Genomic DNA, 18,009 nt, shown 5'->3' with positions numbered 1-18,009 from the left:
TGTCTGCAAGTAGATGACTTCCTAAATCCAGTGGCTCCTGATGGGCAGAGCAAAGGAAGAATTGCACACTGGATAAAACCAGTTTCCTCTGCTGCTGTTTGGAGGCATAAAGTTTCCTGAAATTTTAGTTTCCACAGGAAAGGGAACAAAGATAAGAACCATTGATGTAGCCCTTTAAAAACTGTGGTGGAGTGGATCATGGAGAGTGAGTTGCCAGAGGGGAGAGAGAGAACAGCTGTTGAAAGAAGCAGAGATGTTGTAGCTGAGGGGCCAAACACAGCTGAAGGAGGCTGGTTGCAAGCAGAATGAAAGCTTCTAAAAAGCAAGCAGTGCTTGCATGTGAGGCATCTTGGCTATACATTAATTTCTCCATCTGCTCACCAGGTACATTCAGGTATGTGAGAAGCAGAGGCAACATAAGTGTATATAGTCTACAATATTTCTGTGAAAATAGAATGTGTTTGTATTCTTTTTAAAGTAAATTTTTAAATTATGGATCTGTCTCTTCCTTTCCTCAGAGAACAAAGATGTTAAAATGCTGGAGGAAATTGCATAGGTGTATTTCAGCCTCTGGATCTCCTTGAGGAGTAAATGGTCCATGACAAGGATGTTGAGGGGAAGAAACCTTTTCCCCATGATCTCACTCTTTACTGGCTTGGAAGGAAAGCCAGAACTGTAACCCTTTCCTGAAAAAAACACCCTGCATTATTGTTTTGCAAAGGAAAAGGAAGAAAAAAAAGCATTACTTGAGTATTAAGATGCTGTTCTGCTCCCCACCTGTGTGGTAAACAAATCATAAGGAAACTTGGCTGTGAAGGTGTGTTTCTGTCCTTGCTTCGAGGTAGTTCAAACTGTCCCACCTCTCCTGGCCAGAGGGGCTGGAGCTGGCTGGACATCAGCAGTTTCTCTGGTCCTGCTGAAGCTGTGCCAGTGCACAGCTGGGAGCCCAGCCCTCTTTGTGTGGAAAAAGGGATGTTGGCCCTGAAGGAGAACAGAGTGGAGATCTCATCTCTCCTGCAGACACACTTCTTACAGCCTTTAACACTGAGCAGTCCCAAACCTCTCCCTGGATCTCATCTTAATTTAAACATTTGCTTTTTGTATTTGTATTGAGGGAGATGTGAGAGAGGAAATTGCTGCAAGCTGACCTAGAATCACGAATTTAACCTGGTATGTGTGTCCATGAAAGGATATGCATTAGCTTGCTGTTATTAGACCGGTTTTACTTTGCTAGCCTAGTTTTCCAGAGCAAAATATACTTTTGAGATCACTGTGGCAGCTGGTTGTGGTTGGTTTTGGTGGCTGCAGTATAGTTTGTGTCTGAATTTAGGAAGAAAGAAAATGAGAATAATTGGGTGTGAAGTTAAACTGCATAGCATATAAAATGAACTATATGAACACACCAGAACATCTCAACTAGGTGGATTTTCATGATGTTAGGTATGTGAATAGAGTTGCTGTCACTCACCTGGCTGAGAGTCTGGCAAAAACAAAACTATAACTTTTTTGTGGTGTAATACTAAGAAAAAGCAAAGATGCATTTATCAGAAAAACTCTTCCTTAAAATTCAAGTACGAAACGAGTGGAAATCTCATTGACATTGTGTTGAACCAGGAAAATACTTTTAATTTACTGTAGATACTGTTTTGACTGAATACAGGAATTTGTTTGTTTTGTAAAAGGCAGTAGAAATATTTAATTTAAAAACTGTTTGGGACAACATAAGCATATTACTTACCCAAAACACTTCAATGAAGGAAATATGTCCTTCCTGCTTTCCTAGGAATTAATGTTTTACTTTAAGGGTAGCAATTTACGCAACCTATGTATACAATAATCAATATTAACTGCAAGGGACTAAAGAGGTTTATTTGTCCTTCCTCATGACGACTGTCTTTCATCTCTTTACTGCACACAGCCTCATTACTAAAGACTTGTATTCTTCTATATGAAAAAATACTAGTAGCAATTTCATGTTTTCTTACTCTCAGGCAATAGCTTTAACTATCAATTCTTACTATTTATTACTTATGTTAATTGAGGCTTAAAAGCCATACTTGACTGCTGCGTAAATATGGCATAGCAAGATGCCATGAAAGCCTTTTTGTTTGTTTTGTAGGAATATTAAAAATTTCTTTTGGCTCGATGGTTGGCCTCACAACTTCTTCTCAAAGTTGTTTCATTTTTCTGCTGGAAGTGTTAAGCGTAATTATCATCTTGTGCTGAGTTTTATAACAAAGACTTTTGTTTTATAATCTAAACAAAAGCATTCCATTTGTTTTTGTAGAGATATTTACAGAATGGGTGATTAAAGAGAAGGATTGTTGCTTTTCTTTACCTTTATAAGTAATTAAAGCACATTCTGCCACTGTATTTTTCCTTCCCATTCTATTTTTTAAAAATAATTCTGTAAATGCTACATATGCTTATGTCAATGCTTGTGTCATTTCCATTTTAGATAATCTGTGCCAGAAATTGAAAAATATTAGTCCAAAATTAAGGTTCAAAAGAATTTTTGAACAAGGTCATCTTTTCATACAGACAGAAAGATGGGAGTAGCCTATCAGTCTAGGACAAGATTCCCAAAGAAAGTGATGTTTTCCATAGAGCTGAAAGGAAAAATAAACACAATTTTTGTCTATGGTATAGAGATGAGTTGTTGGGCCACAGGCTCTTTAGTACTGCAGATTAGATTTTACCTGTCTGAAAGGCATTTTTGCATTTGTATCCAACCAGTTCATTGCTATTAAAAAGCTCTTTAAGTCTTGTCCACATACTGTTGGATCACAGAACCTCAGATCTGAAGATCCAGAATATCCTCCAGGGTCATCACCAGACAGCACCTATTGGGCTGCTCATTGTTTTCTCTCTTCAGCAGTTTATTGTCTTGGCAATTCACTCCTTTGAATGGGAGCAGACATTAAAACATCTCTGAAAAATTCTCAGTGGTGCTGCAATACCATCTTTGAACAAAAAAGGCACAACAGTAGCAGTTTTCTTGAATGTTAGTGATTCAATTGTTCAGTGGAAGTTAGTTAATAGTATTAGTTAAATTAAAGCTTTAAATGAACTAGAATTCAATAAAAAGAATTTTGGCTGCAATGCTATGATAAACCTGAAAATTTTAAATACTTAGTTTAAAGAAGAACCTGCTTTTTGTAGCCTAACAAGATTATTTGAAATAAATACAATTTTTCAAAAGCTCCCTCCACAAAACTTCTGATTTTCATGCAGAAAGAGGAGGTTTCTATTTTCCTTGTTCAGGAGTAGCAGCTGCCTCTGGATTTCATTCTTGCTAGCTGATAATTGTAGGCAATAAACTTTAACAAGCCAGATGTGATATGCATCTTAATGTTATTCAAAGTAGGAAAAAAACCCCATGTATGACTAAAGGATAGGTGAAACTACATCCCTGGCCTCTCAGGTTCTTTAGTTCTGGTCTGCTTCAATGGATCTTTAATATTGTGAGAAGGAATGACTGAGGAATCCAAAGTGAGATCAGGAAGAACCTTCCCTGATTAGGTTTTTAAAACCACATATAAATATTTTTGGAGCTTGATTGTAATGTGATCACAGAGACATTGTGTGCTACTTAGAAAGACAATAATTTGATGATTAGAGAAAATGAAGTAGCATTTAGTTAATTAATCTTTGATTCTAGTAATTAAAAAATACTTGTTTCAGGAGCAGGGTGTTCCTGATTGAGTCTGTGGGAAGCCATTATATTAGGCACAAAGATTTGAGAGACAAGCTCAATAGCAATGTATGCTGTCATTTCATCCAAAACTACTTGTCTTTCATTGAAAACAAACTATTTAGGCTATTAAAGAAAAAAAAACAAAACACTTTTTTCAGACATACCATACAGTCTTTTAGAAGAATGTTGCAGATATTTACTATATGCAACCTGATGTAAGAGATATTAATTCACATGAATATCTGAGAGGAATGTTACAAATGCCTGGAATATACACCTAGCAATTACCAGTATTTAATTTCTGTGGCTCTTTTTAAAGTTCAGTTGAATTTTGAATTAAATATAATCTTTCATCACTGTGCTTATGACTAGTCTCTCTCTGAAACAATTCTTAGAATCTAAAGTATTTTTAACAGGAATATCATGGAATGGTTTAAGTTGGAAGGGTTCTTTAAGAATCATCTATTTCCAACCCCCCTGCTATGGTCAGGGACACTTTCCATTTGACCAGACACTGTTAAATGACTGGAGTTTTTCAAAGTAGCATTTCTTCTACATGACTTGTAGTTTTGGAAGCTTGAACACTGCACCTGGATGGAGAATCTTCTATGGCCTTATCTGGATGAACTTTATTTCCAGAAAATGGGGAAAAGTTGCAGAAACTTGGCAGTGTTTATTCTAGCATATTGATATCCTTTCTGAGTTCTCAGTGTTTGTGAAGACTGTCCTGGCTATGACAGAGTTCCTGTTAGTGAAACTGTTTGGCTGATTTATTAATGGAAGACATTGTAAGTTTCAGAGAAACTGAAGATGCCATTTTGCACAAGCAAGCAATTTTTCAAAGTAGTAGTCCATTCTCAAAAAAAAAAAAAAAAATTAGAATAACTAGCCTTGCTGTTGCTCAGTTTACTTATAATTTTAGTAGAAGTGAGAGTAGTGTTGAGCATTTGACAAGTTCCTCAGTATATGTGATAGAATAGCATGTCTTTCTGTGTTGAATACCTATCATCTTGTATAGATACAAAAAGGGGAATTGGTTCAGCTTTGCACATCAATGCTCCTTTGATATAAATTCTCCATTGATTTTTCTTCATTGTTATCTAGGTATTAGTATGGAGTAAAATTAATTTCCAAGCCACTGTCTTCCCTCCTGTAAAGTAAAACCAAACTTTTTTCTTGGTTCCCATTTTATTTTATTTCCTCAATTTGCTCTTTATTGCTTTGTGTTCATCCCTTCTTACTTCATAGGAGTCATTAAACAGCTCCTATGATTTTTTTTAAGAGGGTATGAAGGGACCCTAATAGGAATTTCTTTTCTGTCTCGGGATGCTAAAATCAATTTGGTGGCTGCATGTTATGGTGCTCTTCTTCCCTCCCCCACTGATGGAAACATGAGTGGTTTAATCTAGCCCCAAATTGCTGAACGGAAACCCTTTGCTCTTAAGTCAAAAAACTCAGTGCAAGTCTGTGAATCGTTTTATGAAAATACGAGATCGAGTTTCAAGCTTCGAGTCCCTGCTGATACATTAAATTCTTCATGGTATTGGCAGGGAAGAAGCAGGGGACCTTTCTTTAGCTAGATAAATAGGAGAAGTGTCAACTCCAGATGCCTGAGGGAGAGACTCCAGACAAGCTTTTAGTACAATTACAGAAGGACAAAGTGGAAGAGACCCATGGGACTCGTATGTGTATTGAATTTCTTTTAGCTTTTTGGTCACAATGGAGAAAAGTCCTGTAGTTGTCTTTAAAGTAGATATGCTTGTAGCCTTTTGTGTGTAAATATGGGGATGTGGCACTTTTAGGTGGGTTTGCTTTTTTTTTTTTAAATTTTTATTTATTTATTTTATTTTATTTTAATTTTATTTTTAATATATGCATGTATATGTTATATATCTACTGTAGTATTTTAGGAAATGGTGTTGGTAAAGGGTACTCAAGGTAAAAAAAATAGAAGTACCTCTCTTTCAGTGCCCATAGCAACATGGAAGAGTCAAGGCCCTTCCTTGGGACATTCCCAACAGCTGAATTACATGGACTTGCTCGGGACTGGTGCATAACTCAGCAGCATGGATGCTGAGCTTTGGTGCTGTCCTGACGTCAGCAGGATTGTATGTGCAGCAGGGAATTTTGTTTGCCCACCTGATACTCTCTACAGACAGTTAATGACTTGTCTGATCTTCACTTGCCTCAGAAAGCCTTCAGTGATTCTTTACATAAAGACATTTAAAATCATAGAATAAAACACAAAATCATTATTGTTTGCAGTTTGTTGATGGGCATGGCAATCGTGTCTGCATGACCTGCCTACTTTTTTTGTATAAATAAGGATATTTGTTGTATTTCAATCTTCAGCCAAGCCATATTGCTTATGCTTTTGAAGTTGTAGTGACTTGAATTCAGATTTGTTAGGAACATTTCTTTGAAAGCACAATGCTGTCTGATCATATGCTGTGCGTTATAAATCTTGCCTTTCTGATATTCTTTAAGTTACATAATGAAAATGAAAATTTATAATTATAATATGCAGTGCGTCCTCTTCGTGCCTTCTAATTTATAGAATTGGCTATTGTGTTCATTTTAAATGGATATACTAATTAAGTAGTGTCAGCAATTGTGTTGAGCAGAATACTTTTATAACCCATCACTGTCCTTTTCTGAAGACTGGCTATTTTTTTCCTTATCTGAATAGCTTCATTTTACATAAATTATATGAATTGTGTTATTGGACTTGATTTCTTCTGCACCTTTGCTGTGGTTTTATTTCAGGAACTTTCTCTGTTTCTCATTCTTGTTCTTCTGCTTCATCCACTGTAACACACTGGCCACATGAAACTACCAAGGTTTAACCTGGTTTTCCACTCTTAGCTGTACTGGGGAGTATGTGTGTGCATACATGTGTGTAACAAAACTAAAAATAATGACATTTCCTATTTTACAAATAAAATGTTATGATTTAGTTTGATCATTTGGATTGGGGTTTTTGGGATTTTTTTTAGCTTCTTTTTTCATCCATATTTTTAGTCTTAATGATTGTGTAGAAAAGTTTGAGAACACCTTTTCCAATGTGAGGTAATTCTGTTTCTCAGACATGTACCTTTTTAAGAAAACACCAAGAATTTGGAAGTTCACAGTATCATGGTAGCCCTTGGCAGCAGTATCTGGTTTCTTTGCGTGTGACTGAACTGAAATTTTGGCCCTTCTCTGAGGCATTTTTTTATATAGCTAAATAATTGTTCACAAAACCACAGAATATCCTGAGTTGCAAGGGGACCCACAAGGATCATGAAGTCCAACTCCAGTGAATGAACTAATCTCGGTAGTTTACTTTAATCCCAGAATTATTTAGAACATTTTTTTTAAAAACAGTGTCTTTCATTTACCATGAGCTCTCCCTCTGAATTTTTGTCAATCAGTGTAGATAATGTAACTGTTGCACTTCTTGTATTTGGAGGTCAGATGAAAGTCCAAGGTGATATTACAGGACTATAAATAAAGTAGTTAGAAGGATCTGGTAATAGCCAGTTGCCTCAAATACAGAGGAAATTTGAACTGATGTTTTCCATAGTTTCTGCCTCTCTTTGTGTTGAGGATTTACTGGAGGAAGCACTTGTTATGTTTAATGGCTATCAGTGGGTTGTTTATTTTGTAATTTGTTCCATCATTTCTTGATCAAATATGGAATTAAGCATCCAGAGCAAACTGTGGCAGATCTCTTCAATGTAACTGTGTCTTGCATGGAAAAAAGTACTTTCTTGAGCCTAACATTTCCCAATATGCTTTGATGCTATCTGCACTTGTTTTGGCAAATATAGTGAAGAGTTGCTATCCAGTCGTTTGGTTTTTTTCTTTCTGTGCTTATCCACATTTTCTAAGGATCAAAAGAAAATATACCCATATCACTTAAATCTGTGATCTGTTCAAAAGATCCGTACTTTTCATACTGTTATAGTCTGGAACATTCTCTCCCTACTACAGTGCTCCATGACACAATAATGTGTTTTGTGTGTTGAAGTTCTGCAGAAATTTGCCACTTCTGCATAACTTCTTTTAAAAGTTACCTGATAGGCCATAAAATGAGTTTTTCTGTCTAGGTAAAATCTGGGATGTGAAATTATGACCTTTAGGAAAAAAGTCTGGATTTTGCTTTGCCTTTTTAGTTATAGAGAATGACTTCTTAAGCATGTATTAATCATTTCCATTCAAGAGCATCTTATTTTTTTATCTTATTTAGAAAAGAAAAAAAAAAAAACGGGAAAAAAAGCTTCTTAGACTGATGGTGTTTTGCACTTCAGGATACTATTACACATGCTTGCGATTATCTACTCTGCAAACAATTGTCAGAAAACTTCATCTGTTTTCCAAGTCCCACAGAAGAACAGATGTGGAATTAAGTTTCAAACAATGTACTGTTAATCACTTACATCTGGACACGAAATGAACTGGAACACAGTGGGAACTGATTGGATGCTTTGTTAGTTGAGCATGGAGTGGAGAATTTGCATTGTTCTCAGTCTTCATTCTCTGAACAGACCTTGGAAAACAGTACTAATATATGAACAAGACAAGGGTCTGTTTCAGATATTTAACTCTTTCTGGAGAGCCAGAACTGTAGGGGACCACCTGAATGGCGATGGACTATATTGTGTGGATGAATATTGAAGAGAGATTGTGTATGTATGTGAAATTTTCATTTATTTGAGAGCTCTTTTGATGCTGTAAAGGATACTGAGGAGTAGCTGAATATAATTCCTGTGCTTTCAAAAACAGTTACTTAAACCAGTCAGCTTTGCTTGTAAGAGATTTAAAGTCAATGTTCAATTGCTGGAAAACCATAAGAAAACAATTATGTCAGAAAACCGACTCATGTTGTGTTCTAAACCTTAGCATTCATTGGAAAAATCACTTAAAAAGACATCTTATGCAACTTCTTCAGAAAGCTAGTTTTGGGGAGAGAAAGGATCACTATTTGGGGACTCTAGAACTTAGAGCTTCAACTTCACAGGGTTCTTATTATGGATCAGAGCATTAGAAGGTCACTGAGACCTAAATAATTGTTGGATTTTTGTTCTTGGAAGTATTTTTTTTACTACTTGATAAGAAAACTCATGGAAAAAGAGCTACTGATACGCGTTGCTTGTGTGATTGCCCTCTTTGAAGCATGTATAGGTCTAGAAAAATTGTATCTCCTCATAGGAATCTGCATTTTCTGCTGCTGTCAAATTGAATCTGTTGTTAAATTCTGTAGCTTACACGTGTGTGATTATTTTCAGTTACTTGATCCTGTGTAGCCTGGAAGTAATTTGCTTTCCTGAACCTTCAGAATAAAAAAGGGAGTGGGGGTGTGAAGAGAGAATCTAATGAATTTATTGCTTCTTAAATTTGATGAATTTGATTAGGCAGACAAGATTATGTCATATTTCAGGGTTTATAGTAGTTTCTTGAACATATTTAAACTCCCTTAGATGTTAAGCCTTATATTATATTAAAAGGTTAAAAAGCTATGAACTCAGCTGTGTATAGTTTTTGGCTTGAAAATAATAGAGTTGCCCCCAGACCTTGAAATGGGGCATGAAGAGTTTAGTAATAATGCATTTTCTTGCCTCCCACAGAGTTCTCTGCCTGACTGCCCCACTGGCTGTTCCTTAACTTCTCACCTTCACGTTCATCATTGTGTTTATTCTGGTAGTAAGCAAATGGCCAAAGCCAATTAAAATGTTAATTCCTGTTAAGATAGCAAAATACAGTGTTTTGAGAAATGGAGAGAACAGAAGGAACTTTCAGAAATGTTTGTTATGTTCCAGAGACATGTTGTCTCTTAGCTTGACTTTCAGAGAGATCTGTGAAGCTTAGAGCAGAGTTTATATATTCTTTAAACAAATCTTTCATATGGATTTCCTAGGGCTGTTTTGCTTGTGCTTTGTGAAATAACCGATTTCTTTATTTTCTTTGTTTTTGGGGAGGTCTGCTTGACCTTAAATTTTCATGTTTTCTTTCAAAATAACTTTCTTTCATGGATATTATTTTATTTATATGCTTTGCAGAAAAAAAAAAGATAATAACGTTCAAAATAAACATCTTTATATCCCCATATCTTGTTTTCTAGCCTTTGTCTAGAATGAAATAAATGGCTAAGCATTTCAAGTTCTTTAAATGTGACTTTGTGAATGTGGTTGATGTAGACATTGTGTGCATTATCAAGACTTAATAAATGTAGTTGTCTTCTGCCTTTAATAATCAAAAGCCTGGGTTACAGATAATAAGTCTGTATGGTGCTAGTAGAATTCAAATGAGAACCAGCATTTTTGATGAGTAATACTTTGAGAATATTTGAAATAGGTTTAGATTCCTTTTCTTGGTTTTAACAGAGGGTTTGGGACACCTTCAAGCTGTTTAATAAGTTTTTGCTGAGAGGTGAGTGGGAGGTATGCTAATATACTTAAAAAAGGATCTTTGAATGAGAGGGCCTTTAGCAAGGGAGTTTGTTGCCTTGTTATGCTTGTGTTGTTCCCCATACTATGTTTCATTAATTTGTTAATTTTGTGAATTTTGTGAATTTGTTTCATCATGTCATCAGCCTCTGACATAGAAATAGAGAGCTTTCTTATCCCTGCTCTTTTTCTTGAAAGATTATTGTCAAAATCCTGCTCTTTCAGATGGTCATTCTTATATCTCAGTTTTACTCAGAAATGGATGTTAAATAATAATTTAAAAATATTTAGAGGAGCTTAAAGGATATTTCTAACTTCATACAAAATGCATACTGTGACAGTCTTTAAAGAGGATGTTATTGACTTCAGGAAAAAAACTAAACCTAAATTTTCTGTTTGTATTGCCAGGAGATTTCTGAAGAGATTGTTTCTCTACCAGTGTTCAAATAAATTTGCTTCAGAAAAAGCTTAAAATGACAAAAATTTAAAAGGCATATGTTGTATACAAAACCACAATTAATGTATTTTTAGTTGCTCTTCAATGCCCATCATCCCCAGGGCTAGTTAATTCTTTCATCTGCAAATTAAATATGCTCTTTAAGGCTTACCCACTTGAGTGGCCAGCTCATTTCCTCTTCCTTGTGTTAGCATCAGAGGAGTTCCTCTTTGTGGGTTTGTAACCTCCAGCTGGAAAAGCATTCTGTATGGAGATGGCTCAGGACTCTTGGAGGTCTGCAGAAACTGCAGGGTGTTGTCCAGAGCTGGAAAATGCAGGAACGTTACCAGGCAATTTGGGCAGTCTAATGATTGTTGCATTACTTTGTAATAGTCACATCACCATGAGGATACTGCAACTTTGGCTGGAGAAGGAGGTGTGGGATTGAAATCCAAAGAAACCTGGCAGCTGTTCCTTTAAAGAGCATGTGTGGTGCAGATTAAATGAAAGAATTTGTTAATTGCTTATGACATAACAAAACTCCACAGTTGCCATCTCTGGACCTTCGGGAAAAGATAACTGACTTGTCTCCCTTGGAGATATTCTCTTCCACTCCTGCCAGAAGACAGCTTTGTTTGTAAATTTAGGATTTTGCAGGCCAGTGGGTGGTAATCTGGGAGCAATAATTCAAATGCTAATAAATACTCATCAAAATTTGTTACTTATTAAGCCAGCTGACATTTAGGAAGAATAGCCTGAGCTTGCCAAGTGGTTCTAGCTCATTGCTGTGGAGCATGCCACTGGTTAGAGCATTTGATTAGCAACCACATATCAGGGCTCAGGGGGACCCATGTGCCTCAGCCTCCTCTGGGTCCTGCTCATGCTCTTACCTGGGGTCCAGAAGTGTCTTTCAGCCCAGCCTCGTGCCATCAGTCCATGTTGGAGCTGTGCTGCCAATGTGCCTGGAGGCCCAGGAGCTTATCCTCAAGGTAGTTATGCCTCAATCCAGGAGGGGCTGAGGCAAATGGGGAAAGATACCCATTTAGGTCATGGTGAAGAAAACTTTCCTCCCATGGGGCTTTGCAGACACATGTTAATATTTCTTAGATTTCGTTGTTCTGTTTGTTTGTTAAGTTTATGTCACCCTGTTACCATATGTGTTCTTCTCTGTGGTGGCCACCTAGAGCAGCTTGATGGCCAATACAGAGCCAAGGAGCAATTTTAGGGGCTGTAGATGTACTTAGTAGAGATGCTGCTGCAAAGTTTAGGCTGCCTTGAGTTGGTAGAGGGTTGTACCAAAGAAAACCAAAGCTCTGGCTGTGGTGTAACTCATGGTGCAGCTGTGGACTTGCCATTTTGCTTTGTAGTCCCTGTGACTCAGCGATGCGACTTGAGAAGCACATTGTAAAGTGAACTTGTTAAGTGCTTTTACAGTGCCTCAAAAATAAACAGTTTATGCCCTTTTATCCTCATGGATAACACTAAAGATAAGGGCTCCTACTGATTTCAGTGAATGTGGGATCAGGCTCATGGCTGATGTTCTATGTTACTAACTTCAAATAAAGGTTTATGCTTAGCTAAAACAAACCTTAGGAGCCAAAATAAATTTTAGATAATAACTTTACTAATTCAAATTTGCGTATTTTTGCTTTAGTTGGTAATGACTAGCTTGTTTAAGAAATGTAATTTGATTCATTTACTACTCAGTGTTACTGTATTAAGTAAAACACTAAAAGGGATTTTTCTTCTGCAGTGCAGGTCTCTTAATGCTTCTGTATTTATTCTGCTTAGTTTTGTGAGAATTGCTAGGATTATAAAAAGGTATTATTTGGTTAAACATTTTAATGATATATAAAACTATGCTGTGCTGCCTTCTGGGTTGAGGTGGTGCAGTGGGAAAACTGGCATTAAGAGCAGGGATAAGTATATTAGGAGTACATCTGGCTTTTATTAAGTGCAAACTTCAGGACAGGTGCATTTGGGGAAAATATTTTTGTAGAATGAAAAGCAACTTTTTCTTCTGTTCTCTTTGAAACAGCTTGTAAATTAAGCCATTCTATATGACTTCAGAATTTGCTTTAAATTGCATACATATAGATATGTAGCATGATCTTCTAGATTGAACAGATTGGGTAGATAATACAAAAAGGAAAACTGAAATTTTTTCTTTTGTAGGTTTGTGTGAAAGAGAAAATAATGAGCCTGAGAAGAAATGTTTTTTAAAAAATCTGTTGTATATCTTGAGCTGTTAACTTCCTGTGGTGTTTAGCATTCACATTTATTTAGAAGGAGGTTTTATTTATGAGGGTTTTTTTAAAGCTACTATTAATATATCCCTAAAAAACATACTTTGTCCTTTTTGTTTTGCTGTTATTTCTGAAGGTAGCCTTAATGACGCCTATGAAATTCTACTTCTTTTTTTTTTTTTTTTTTTTCATTTTATGTTGTTTTGCATTGATAGCAAAAGACAAAGAACCCATTGAAGGTATTATTTCTATTCATAGTGACATAATTGGTCATACAAACCTCCTTGAAGTAAGCAAATATTTCTTTGATTTCAGTACTTGCTGTTATATAATACATGGAAGTATCACACAGTAGTATATCTGAAGTAAAAGCTACTTGAAAAGGATGTTTTAAGATACAGCAGATATATCTGTATTCTTTTTTTATTGTATTTGTGCTGGAGAGCCTAAGTATACCCACTTCCTACTGTGTACAAAGACAGAGTATGTGACATGGGAATGTTACCAAACCCATTGTGTTGTCTTAGCAGTGTCCAGTCTATTTGTTTCTCCTGTTGACTGTAAATAAGAGAACTTTAGATCAATCGCTCTGCTTGTTAAAGAGACTCTTTATCCCTTAGTTGTGATAAGACATTTATCCCTTGCAAATGAGAAAGGAGCTAAAAATGAAGAATGTAATGTTTCCACCTTTTTTGGAGGAGTGGAGTTGTTGAAACCAAACTTACAGCTAGCTGAGTAGAAAGGGATAAACAGATTTTATGTACTTTTGCCAGCTGTTCTAGAAATCTGTCTGAGCTATTGCAAGATTTGTAAGAGCTCCTGAGAGAAAGAATGAGAACATACATGTGTTTTTCCCATTTTGATTTTTTTGGGAGGATTTGGCCTCTTGAAGCATAAGGGAAGTGCCTGTGTGGTGATGGGGTAGTGGAAGGAGTGAGGACTTTCTTCTTGTTAGCTTTGTCGCAAATGTGGTGACAAAAAGAGACTTTTAAAGTACGGTACTTAACCTTCCTCTTTTTTCAAAGTTTTAGGTTTTTTCTAGTTCTTGTGGGCACATGAGGAAGAGCACTGCTGTGTCTTTGGCAGGTGGATGGCTTTGTGAGAGAGAGGCTTTTTCTACAGCTTCCTCTGTATGCTGATTCTATCTTACCATATTACTCTTTTTTAGGGTGCTCAGACTCCAAGCAAGCAAATTTTCCATAAAAGCACCACCTAATGGATTATTCAGCCAATTAGGTTTGTTTACATGTATTTAAAATTGATCCTGCATTTTTTGGTACTTGGGTTTAAGGAAAACAATTTGGGCCTTTTTGTTCTTGAAAACAGTCTCTGCCTCTGCTAACATTGCTGTATTTTCATTGCCATGCTAACTTTTTGAGACAGAAGTTGAAGTAATCACAGCTGCTTGGTCCAGTCAGTTGGTGTTTTTTTGGTGGTGTTGCTTTTTATTTTTTTTTTTTTTCCTGAAGGAATAGTCTGTATGCCAGGAATTCAGGGGCCATTTTAAGCTATGCTTGAATTTGCAGTGCTCCTAATACACTTTCCTTTGTCCTCAGAAGCACACTTTGTTGGAAGTTCTGCCCCAGTTTTTCAAGGCCAAATTATCTCCCTTTGTAAGAGTGAACTGACCTTCTGACTCACTTGGTTAGTTTATGTAAGGTTCTTCATGTATCTTTTCCACATAAATGTATAAAAATGCAGGATTTGGTATTACTGTGGGAAGTTCTGTATTTCAGTATTGCTGAATCAACCTAACCTCACTTTCATCCCCTTAATTTCTTGCTTTTTGGCAGTGGGGATACAAAACTGTTCAAGATGCTTATTCCTGAAAGTGCTGGCTGAAGGTGAATAATAGCCTATTAATGGGATCTTAGCCTGTAGACATATCCCAGGAAATTCTTGGCTTTCCTTGTTGCTAAGGCTAACTGTTGGTTCATGTGTAAATCAGTTTCTGCCCAGACCCTTACCCCCATTTCAGGAAATGTGCCCTGGGTAGCCAGTGCCCAGTGTCTCCAAGGGATTAGTCTGTCTCAGGTACAAGAATTTGTGTTTGTCCCTGCTTAATTCCATGAAACAGGGTGGAAGGAGTTTAAAGGTGTATTTTTGGGATGACCAGGCTATGTAGTTCAGGTTTTTATTGCAGTGGATTAGGAACTTTTGGAGTTTTCCCTAGGTCATACTTGATTTTAAAGTGCTATTATAAATTGCCATAGAATATACAAATAATCTTAAATGTATTTTCAGATCTTGATGTACTTTGTTAGTAAAATAAAGGAAGAGAAAAAGATGTGATTTTGTGCATGCTTAGCTTATGTGTTGCTGCTTCATAGAATCACAAGGTCACAGAATGATAGAATGGTTAGGGTTGGAAAGGATCTCAAAGGTTATCTGGCTCCAGTCCCCTGTTGTGGGCAGGGACATCCTCTGCTAGGCCAGGTTTCTCAAAGCCCCATCCAACCTGCCCTTGGAAATTTCAGGAATGAGGCATCCACACATTCTCTGGGCAAGCTATGCCTGACCACCCTCACAGTGAATTTATTTCTCCCTTACATCTAATGTAAACCTCCCCTCTTTCAGTCTAAAGCCACTAACCCCTGTTCTATCACTACATGCTGTTGTAAAAAGTCACTCTCTTGCTTTCTTTTAGGCCTTCTTCAGGTACTGGAATTCTGCTAGAAGGCTACAAAATCACAGAATAGGTTATGTTGGAAGGGACTAACTACAGTGGATCCTGTGTTCCAATCTCCCTGCTCAGGCAGGAACATCCTGGAGCACATGGCACTGGACTGTGTCCAGGCAGTTCTTAAATGATCTCCAGTGAGGAACATTCCACAACCTCTCTGGGCAATCTGTTCCAGTGCTCAGCCAGCCAGAGAGTAAAGAAGTTCTTCCTCAAGTTTAAGTGGAATTTCCTGTGCATCAGAGTCTTCCCATTGCCTCTTGTCATCCTGCTTGGCACCTCTGAGAAGAGCCTGGTCCATTGTCTTGATACCCTCCCTTCAGACACTGATAGACAGTGAAGTGTTATCTCTTTTCTCTGCTGAGCAGTGATATGACATGGGAAACCAGCATGAGGCTGTGTTTCCTGGGTATCAGGAAAAGGTTCCTCACTCTGAGGGTGGTTGGGCACTGGAACAGGCTCCCCAGAGAAGTGGTCACAGCACCAAGCCTGACAGAGTTCAAGAAGTGTTAGAACAATGCTCTCAGGCATATGGAGTGATTTTGTGGATTATCCTGTGCAGAGCCAGGAGTTGGACTCTACTTGTGGGTTCCTTCCAATTCAGGATATTCTGTGATCCTATGATGATCTTCATAGTCATTCACTGGACCATCTCCAGTAGTTCCATGTCTTTCTTAACCTTCTGCAATTTGAGCAGTGTGGCTGGAGCACTTGCCAGTGAAAACCGAGGCAAAAAAGTCAGAGAGTACCTCAGCCTTCTGCATGTCCTGGGTAACCACATCTCCTGTTTCTGTCCAGAGAGGGACCACATCTTCCCATCTTGCTTTTATCACCAGCAAACCTGTGGAAGCTTTTCTTTTTGTCCTTGACGTCTCTGGCAAGGTTGAATTCTATCAGGGCTTTAGCTTTCCTCATTAGCTTTTCCTTTTTTATCCCTGGCTTCTCAGACATCCTCTATGTATTCCTCCCAGGCTGCCTGTCCTTGCTTCTGCCCTTTGATTTATGTCTGTCCACAAGCTCCTTGTTCATCCTTGCAGGCCTGGCATTTCTGCCTGCCTTCCTTATTGTTGGGATGCATCCTCCCTGAGCTTGTAGGAGGAGATCCTGGAATGTTAATGAGTTTTCTTGGGCCTTTCTCCCATCCAGGGCTTTATTCCATGGTTATTTCACCAGACAGATGCCTGAAGAGTCCAAAGTCTTCTCTCCTGAAAACTGGGGTTTGTGCTTTGTCTTAGTGCCTTCGTGGTTGGAGTGATGTCCAGAATTCTGTGTTTCTACCCAAGCTGAAATGGCCTGGTAGTGAAATGTTGCCCATGTGCATATGATCTTTACAAGCAATGTTTTTACCATTCCAGCCACCAGTACTAATCATGAATATTGTTTTGATGTTTTTGGCTCTGTATCTTTCTTACATTTTACATCAATTATTTCTCTAGGTATTGCCAGGCGTCTGAAGTGGTTGACTAAGACCTAAAGGATTTGGAACAGTGGTGAGTAAATGAAATTCCGATTATATTTTCCGTGTTTTCACGTGCTGTCTGACTCTGAAGTTTTGCTACTGTATGAAGGATGAAAGATGTTCAGCAGTTTATACCTTTAGAACATTTTCTTCTGAATACCAAGTTCCTGTTCAGAGCATTCAGGCAATTTTTTTCAGCAGAAATTTTAAGAAGGAGGGGAGGAGGCAGTCTGTCTCATTGGCTGCTCTTGATAAATTAATCCTCTCCTCATATTGCCCTTTGAAAAAACTTTCAAGTGACAGTTCAACCTGTACTTACTGAAGTGGTAACCTGACCCATTGTATTAAAATAATGATTCCTGAAATGGCTTTTTGGAATAATGCAATTTTATACATTTAGCAATTATAAAATGAGACATCATTTTTATTTCTTTAAACTGCCAAACTTTGTTTGTAGTTTTTAACTCCCCCTCTGCAAATTGTGGCATCCTTTGTAAAATTAAATAATTTTCCTAATTCTCTATGCTTATTACTGGTTCTTTGCACTGTGTGTGCCAAATACTTATCATTTGGACTAGAGAAGATTGCAAGAAGGATCTAAGGAGAAAATTTGAAAATTTCAAATACTTAAAAAATTGAGGTTTGTAATCTTTTTATGACTATATTATTTGCACTTCCCTGTCTATAGGTGTAGGCTGTCAAAGAGAGCCTTAGAAATGCACAGATAAAGTCAGTGTTACTTGTACTTAATAATTGTGGAACAGAAGAGAATTATAAAATCATTAAGATTGGAAAAGACCTCCAAGATCATTGAGTCCAACTCTTGACCAAACACCACGACATCAGCTAAGGACACAAAGTGCCACGTCCAGTTGTTTCTTGAACACTTCCAGGGATGGTGACACTACCATATCCCTGTGGAACCAATTCCAATGCTTAACCACCTTTTAAAAATCCTTCCTTCAAAAAATCCTTCCTGATGTCCAACCTGAACCTTCCCTTGGTATAGTTTGAAGCCATTTTCTCTTGTCCTGTCACTGACTGCCTGGGAAAATGGAAGAAG

The 18,009-nt window shown here is 37.4% G+C and overlaps 1 protein-coding gene across 5 annotated transcripts in view; it reads left to right on the top strand.

Annotated features, from left to right (window-relative positions):
• The window catches only part of LHFPL2 (LHFPL tetraspan subfamily member 2), a 116,176-nt gene that overhangs the window by 39,557 nt on the left and 58,610 nt on the right, over window positions 1–18,009 (top strand). For 4 of the 5 annotated variants that reach the window (XR_014592452.1, XM_083883293.1, XM_083883294.1 and 1 more), the window contains one exon: window positions 16,924–16,977. The gene's annotated coding sequence lies outside the window, so the exon portion shown is untranslated. Of the gene's footprint in view, window positions 1–230; window positions 395–16,923; window positions 16,978–18,009 lie in introns of those variants that run through there. The other variant, XM_083883295.1, reaches the window with a different exon arrangement.

The sequence above is a fragment of the Zosterops lateralis genome (assembly GCF_965231275.1).
Source record: "Zosterops lateralis genome assembly, chromosome: Z".
Lineage (NCBI taxonomy): Eukaryota > Metazoa > Chordata > Aves > Passeriformes > Zosteropidae > Zosterops > Zosterops lateralis.
Note: the sequence above shows the minus strand (reverse complement) of the source record. Positions and strands in the feature narration are given on the sequence as shown.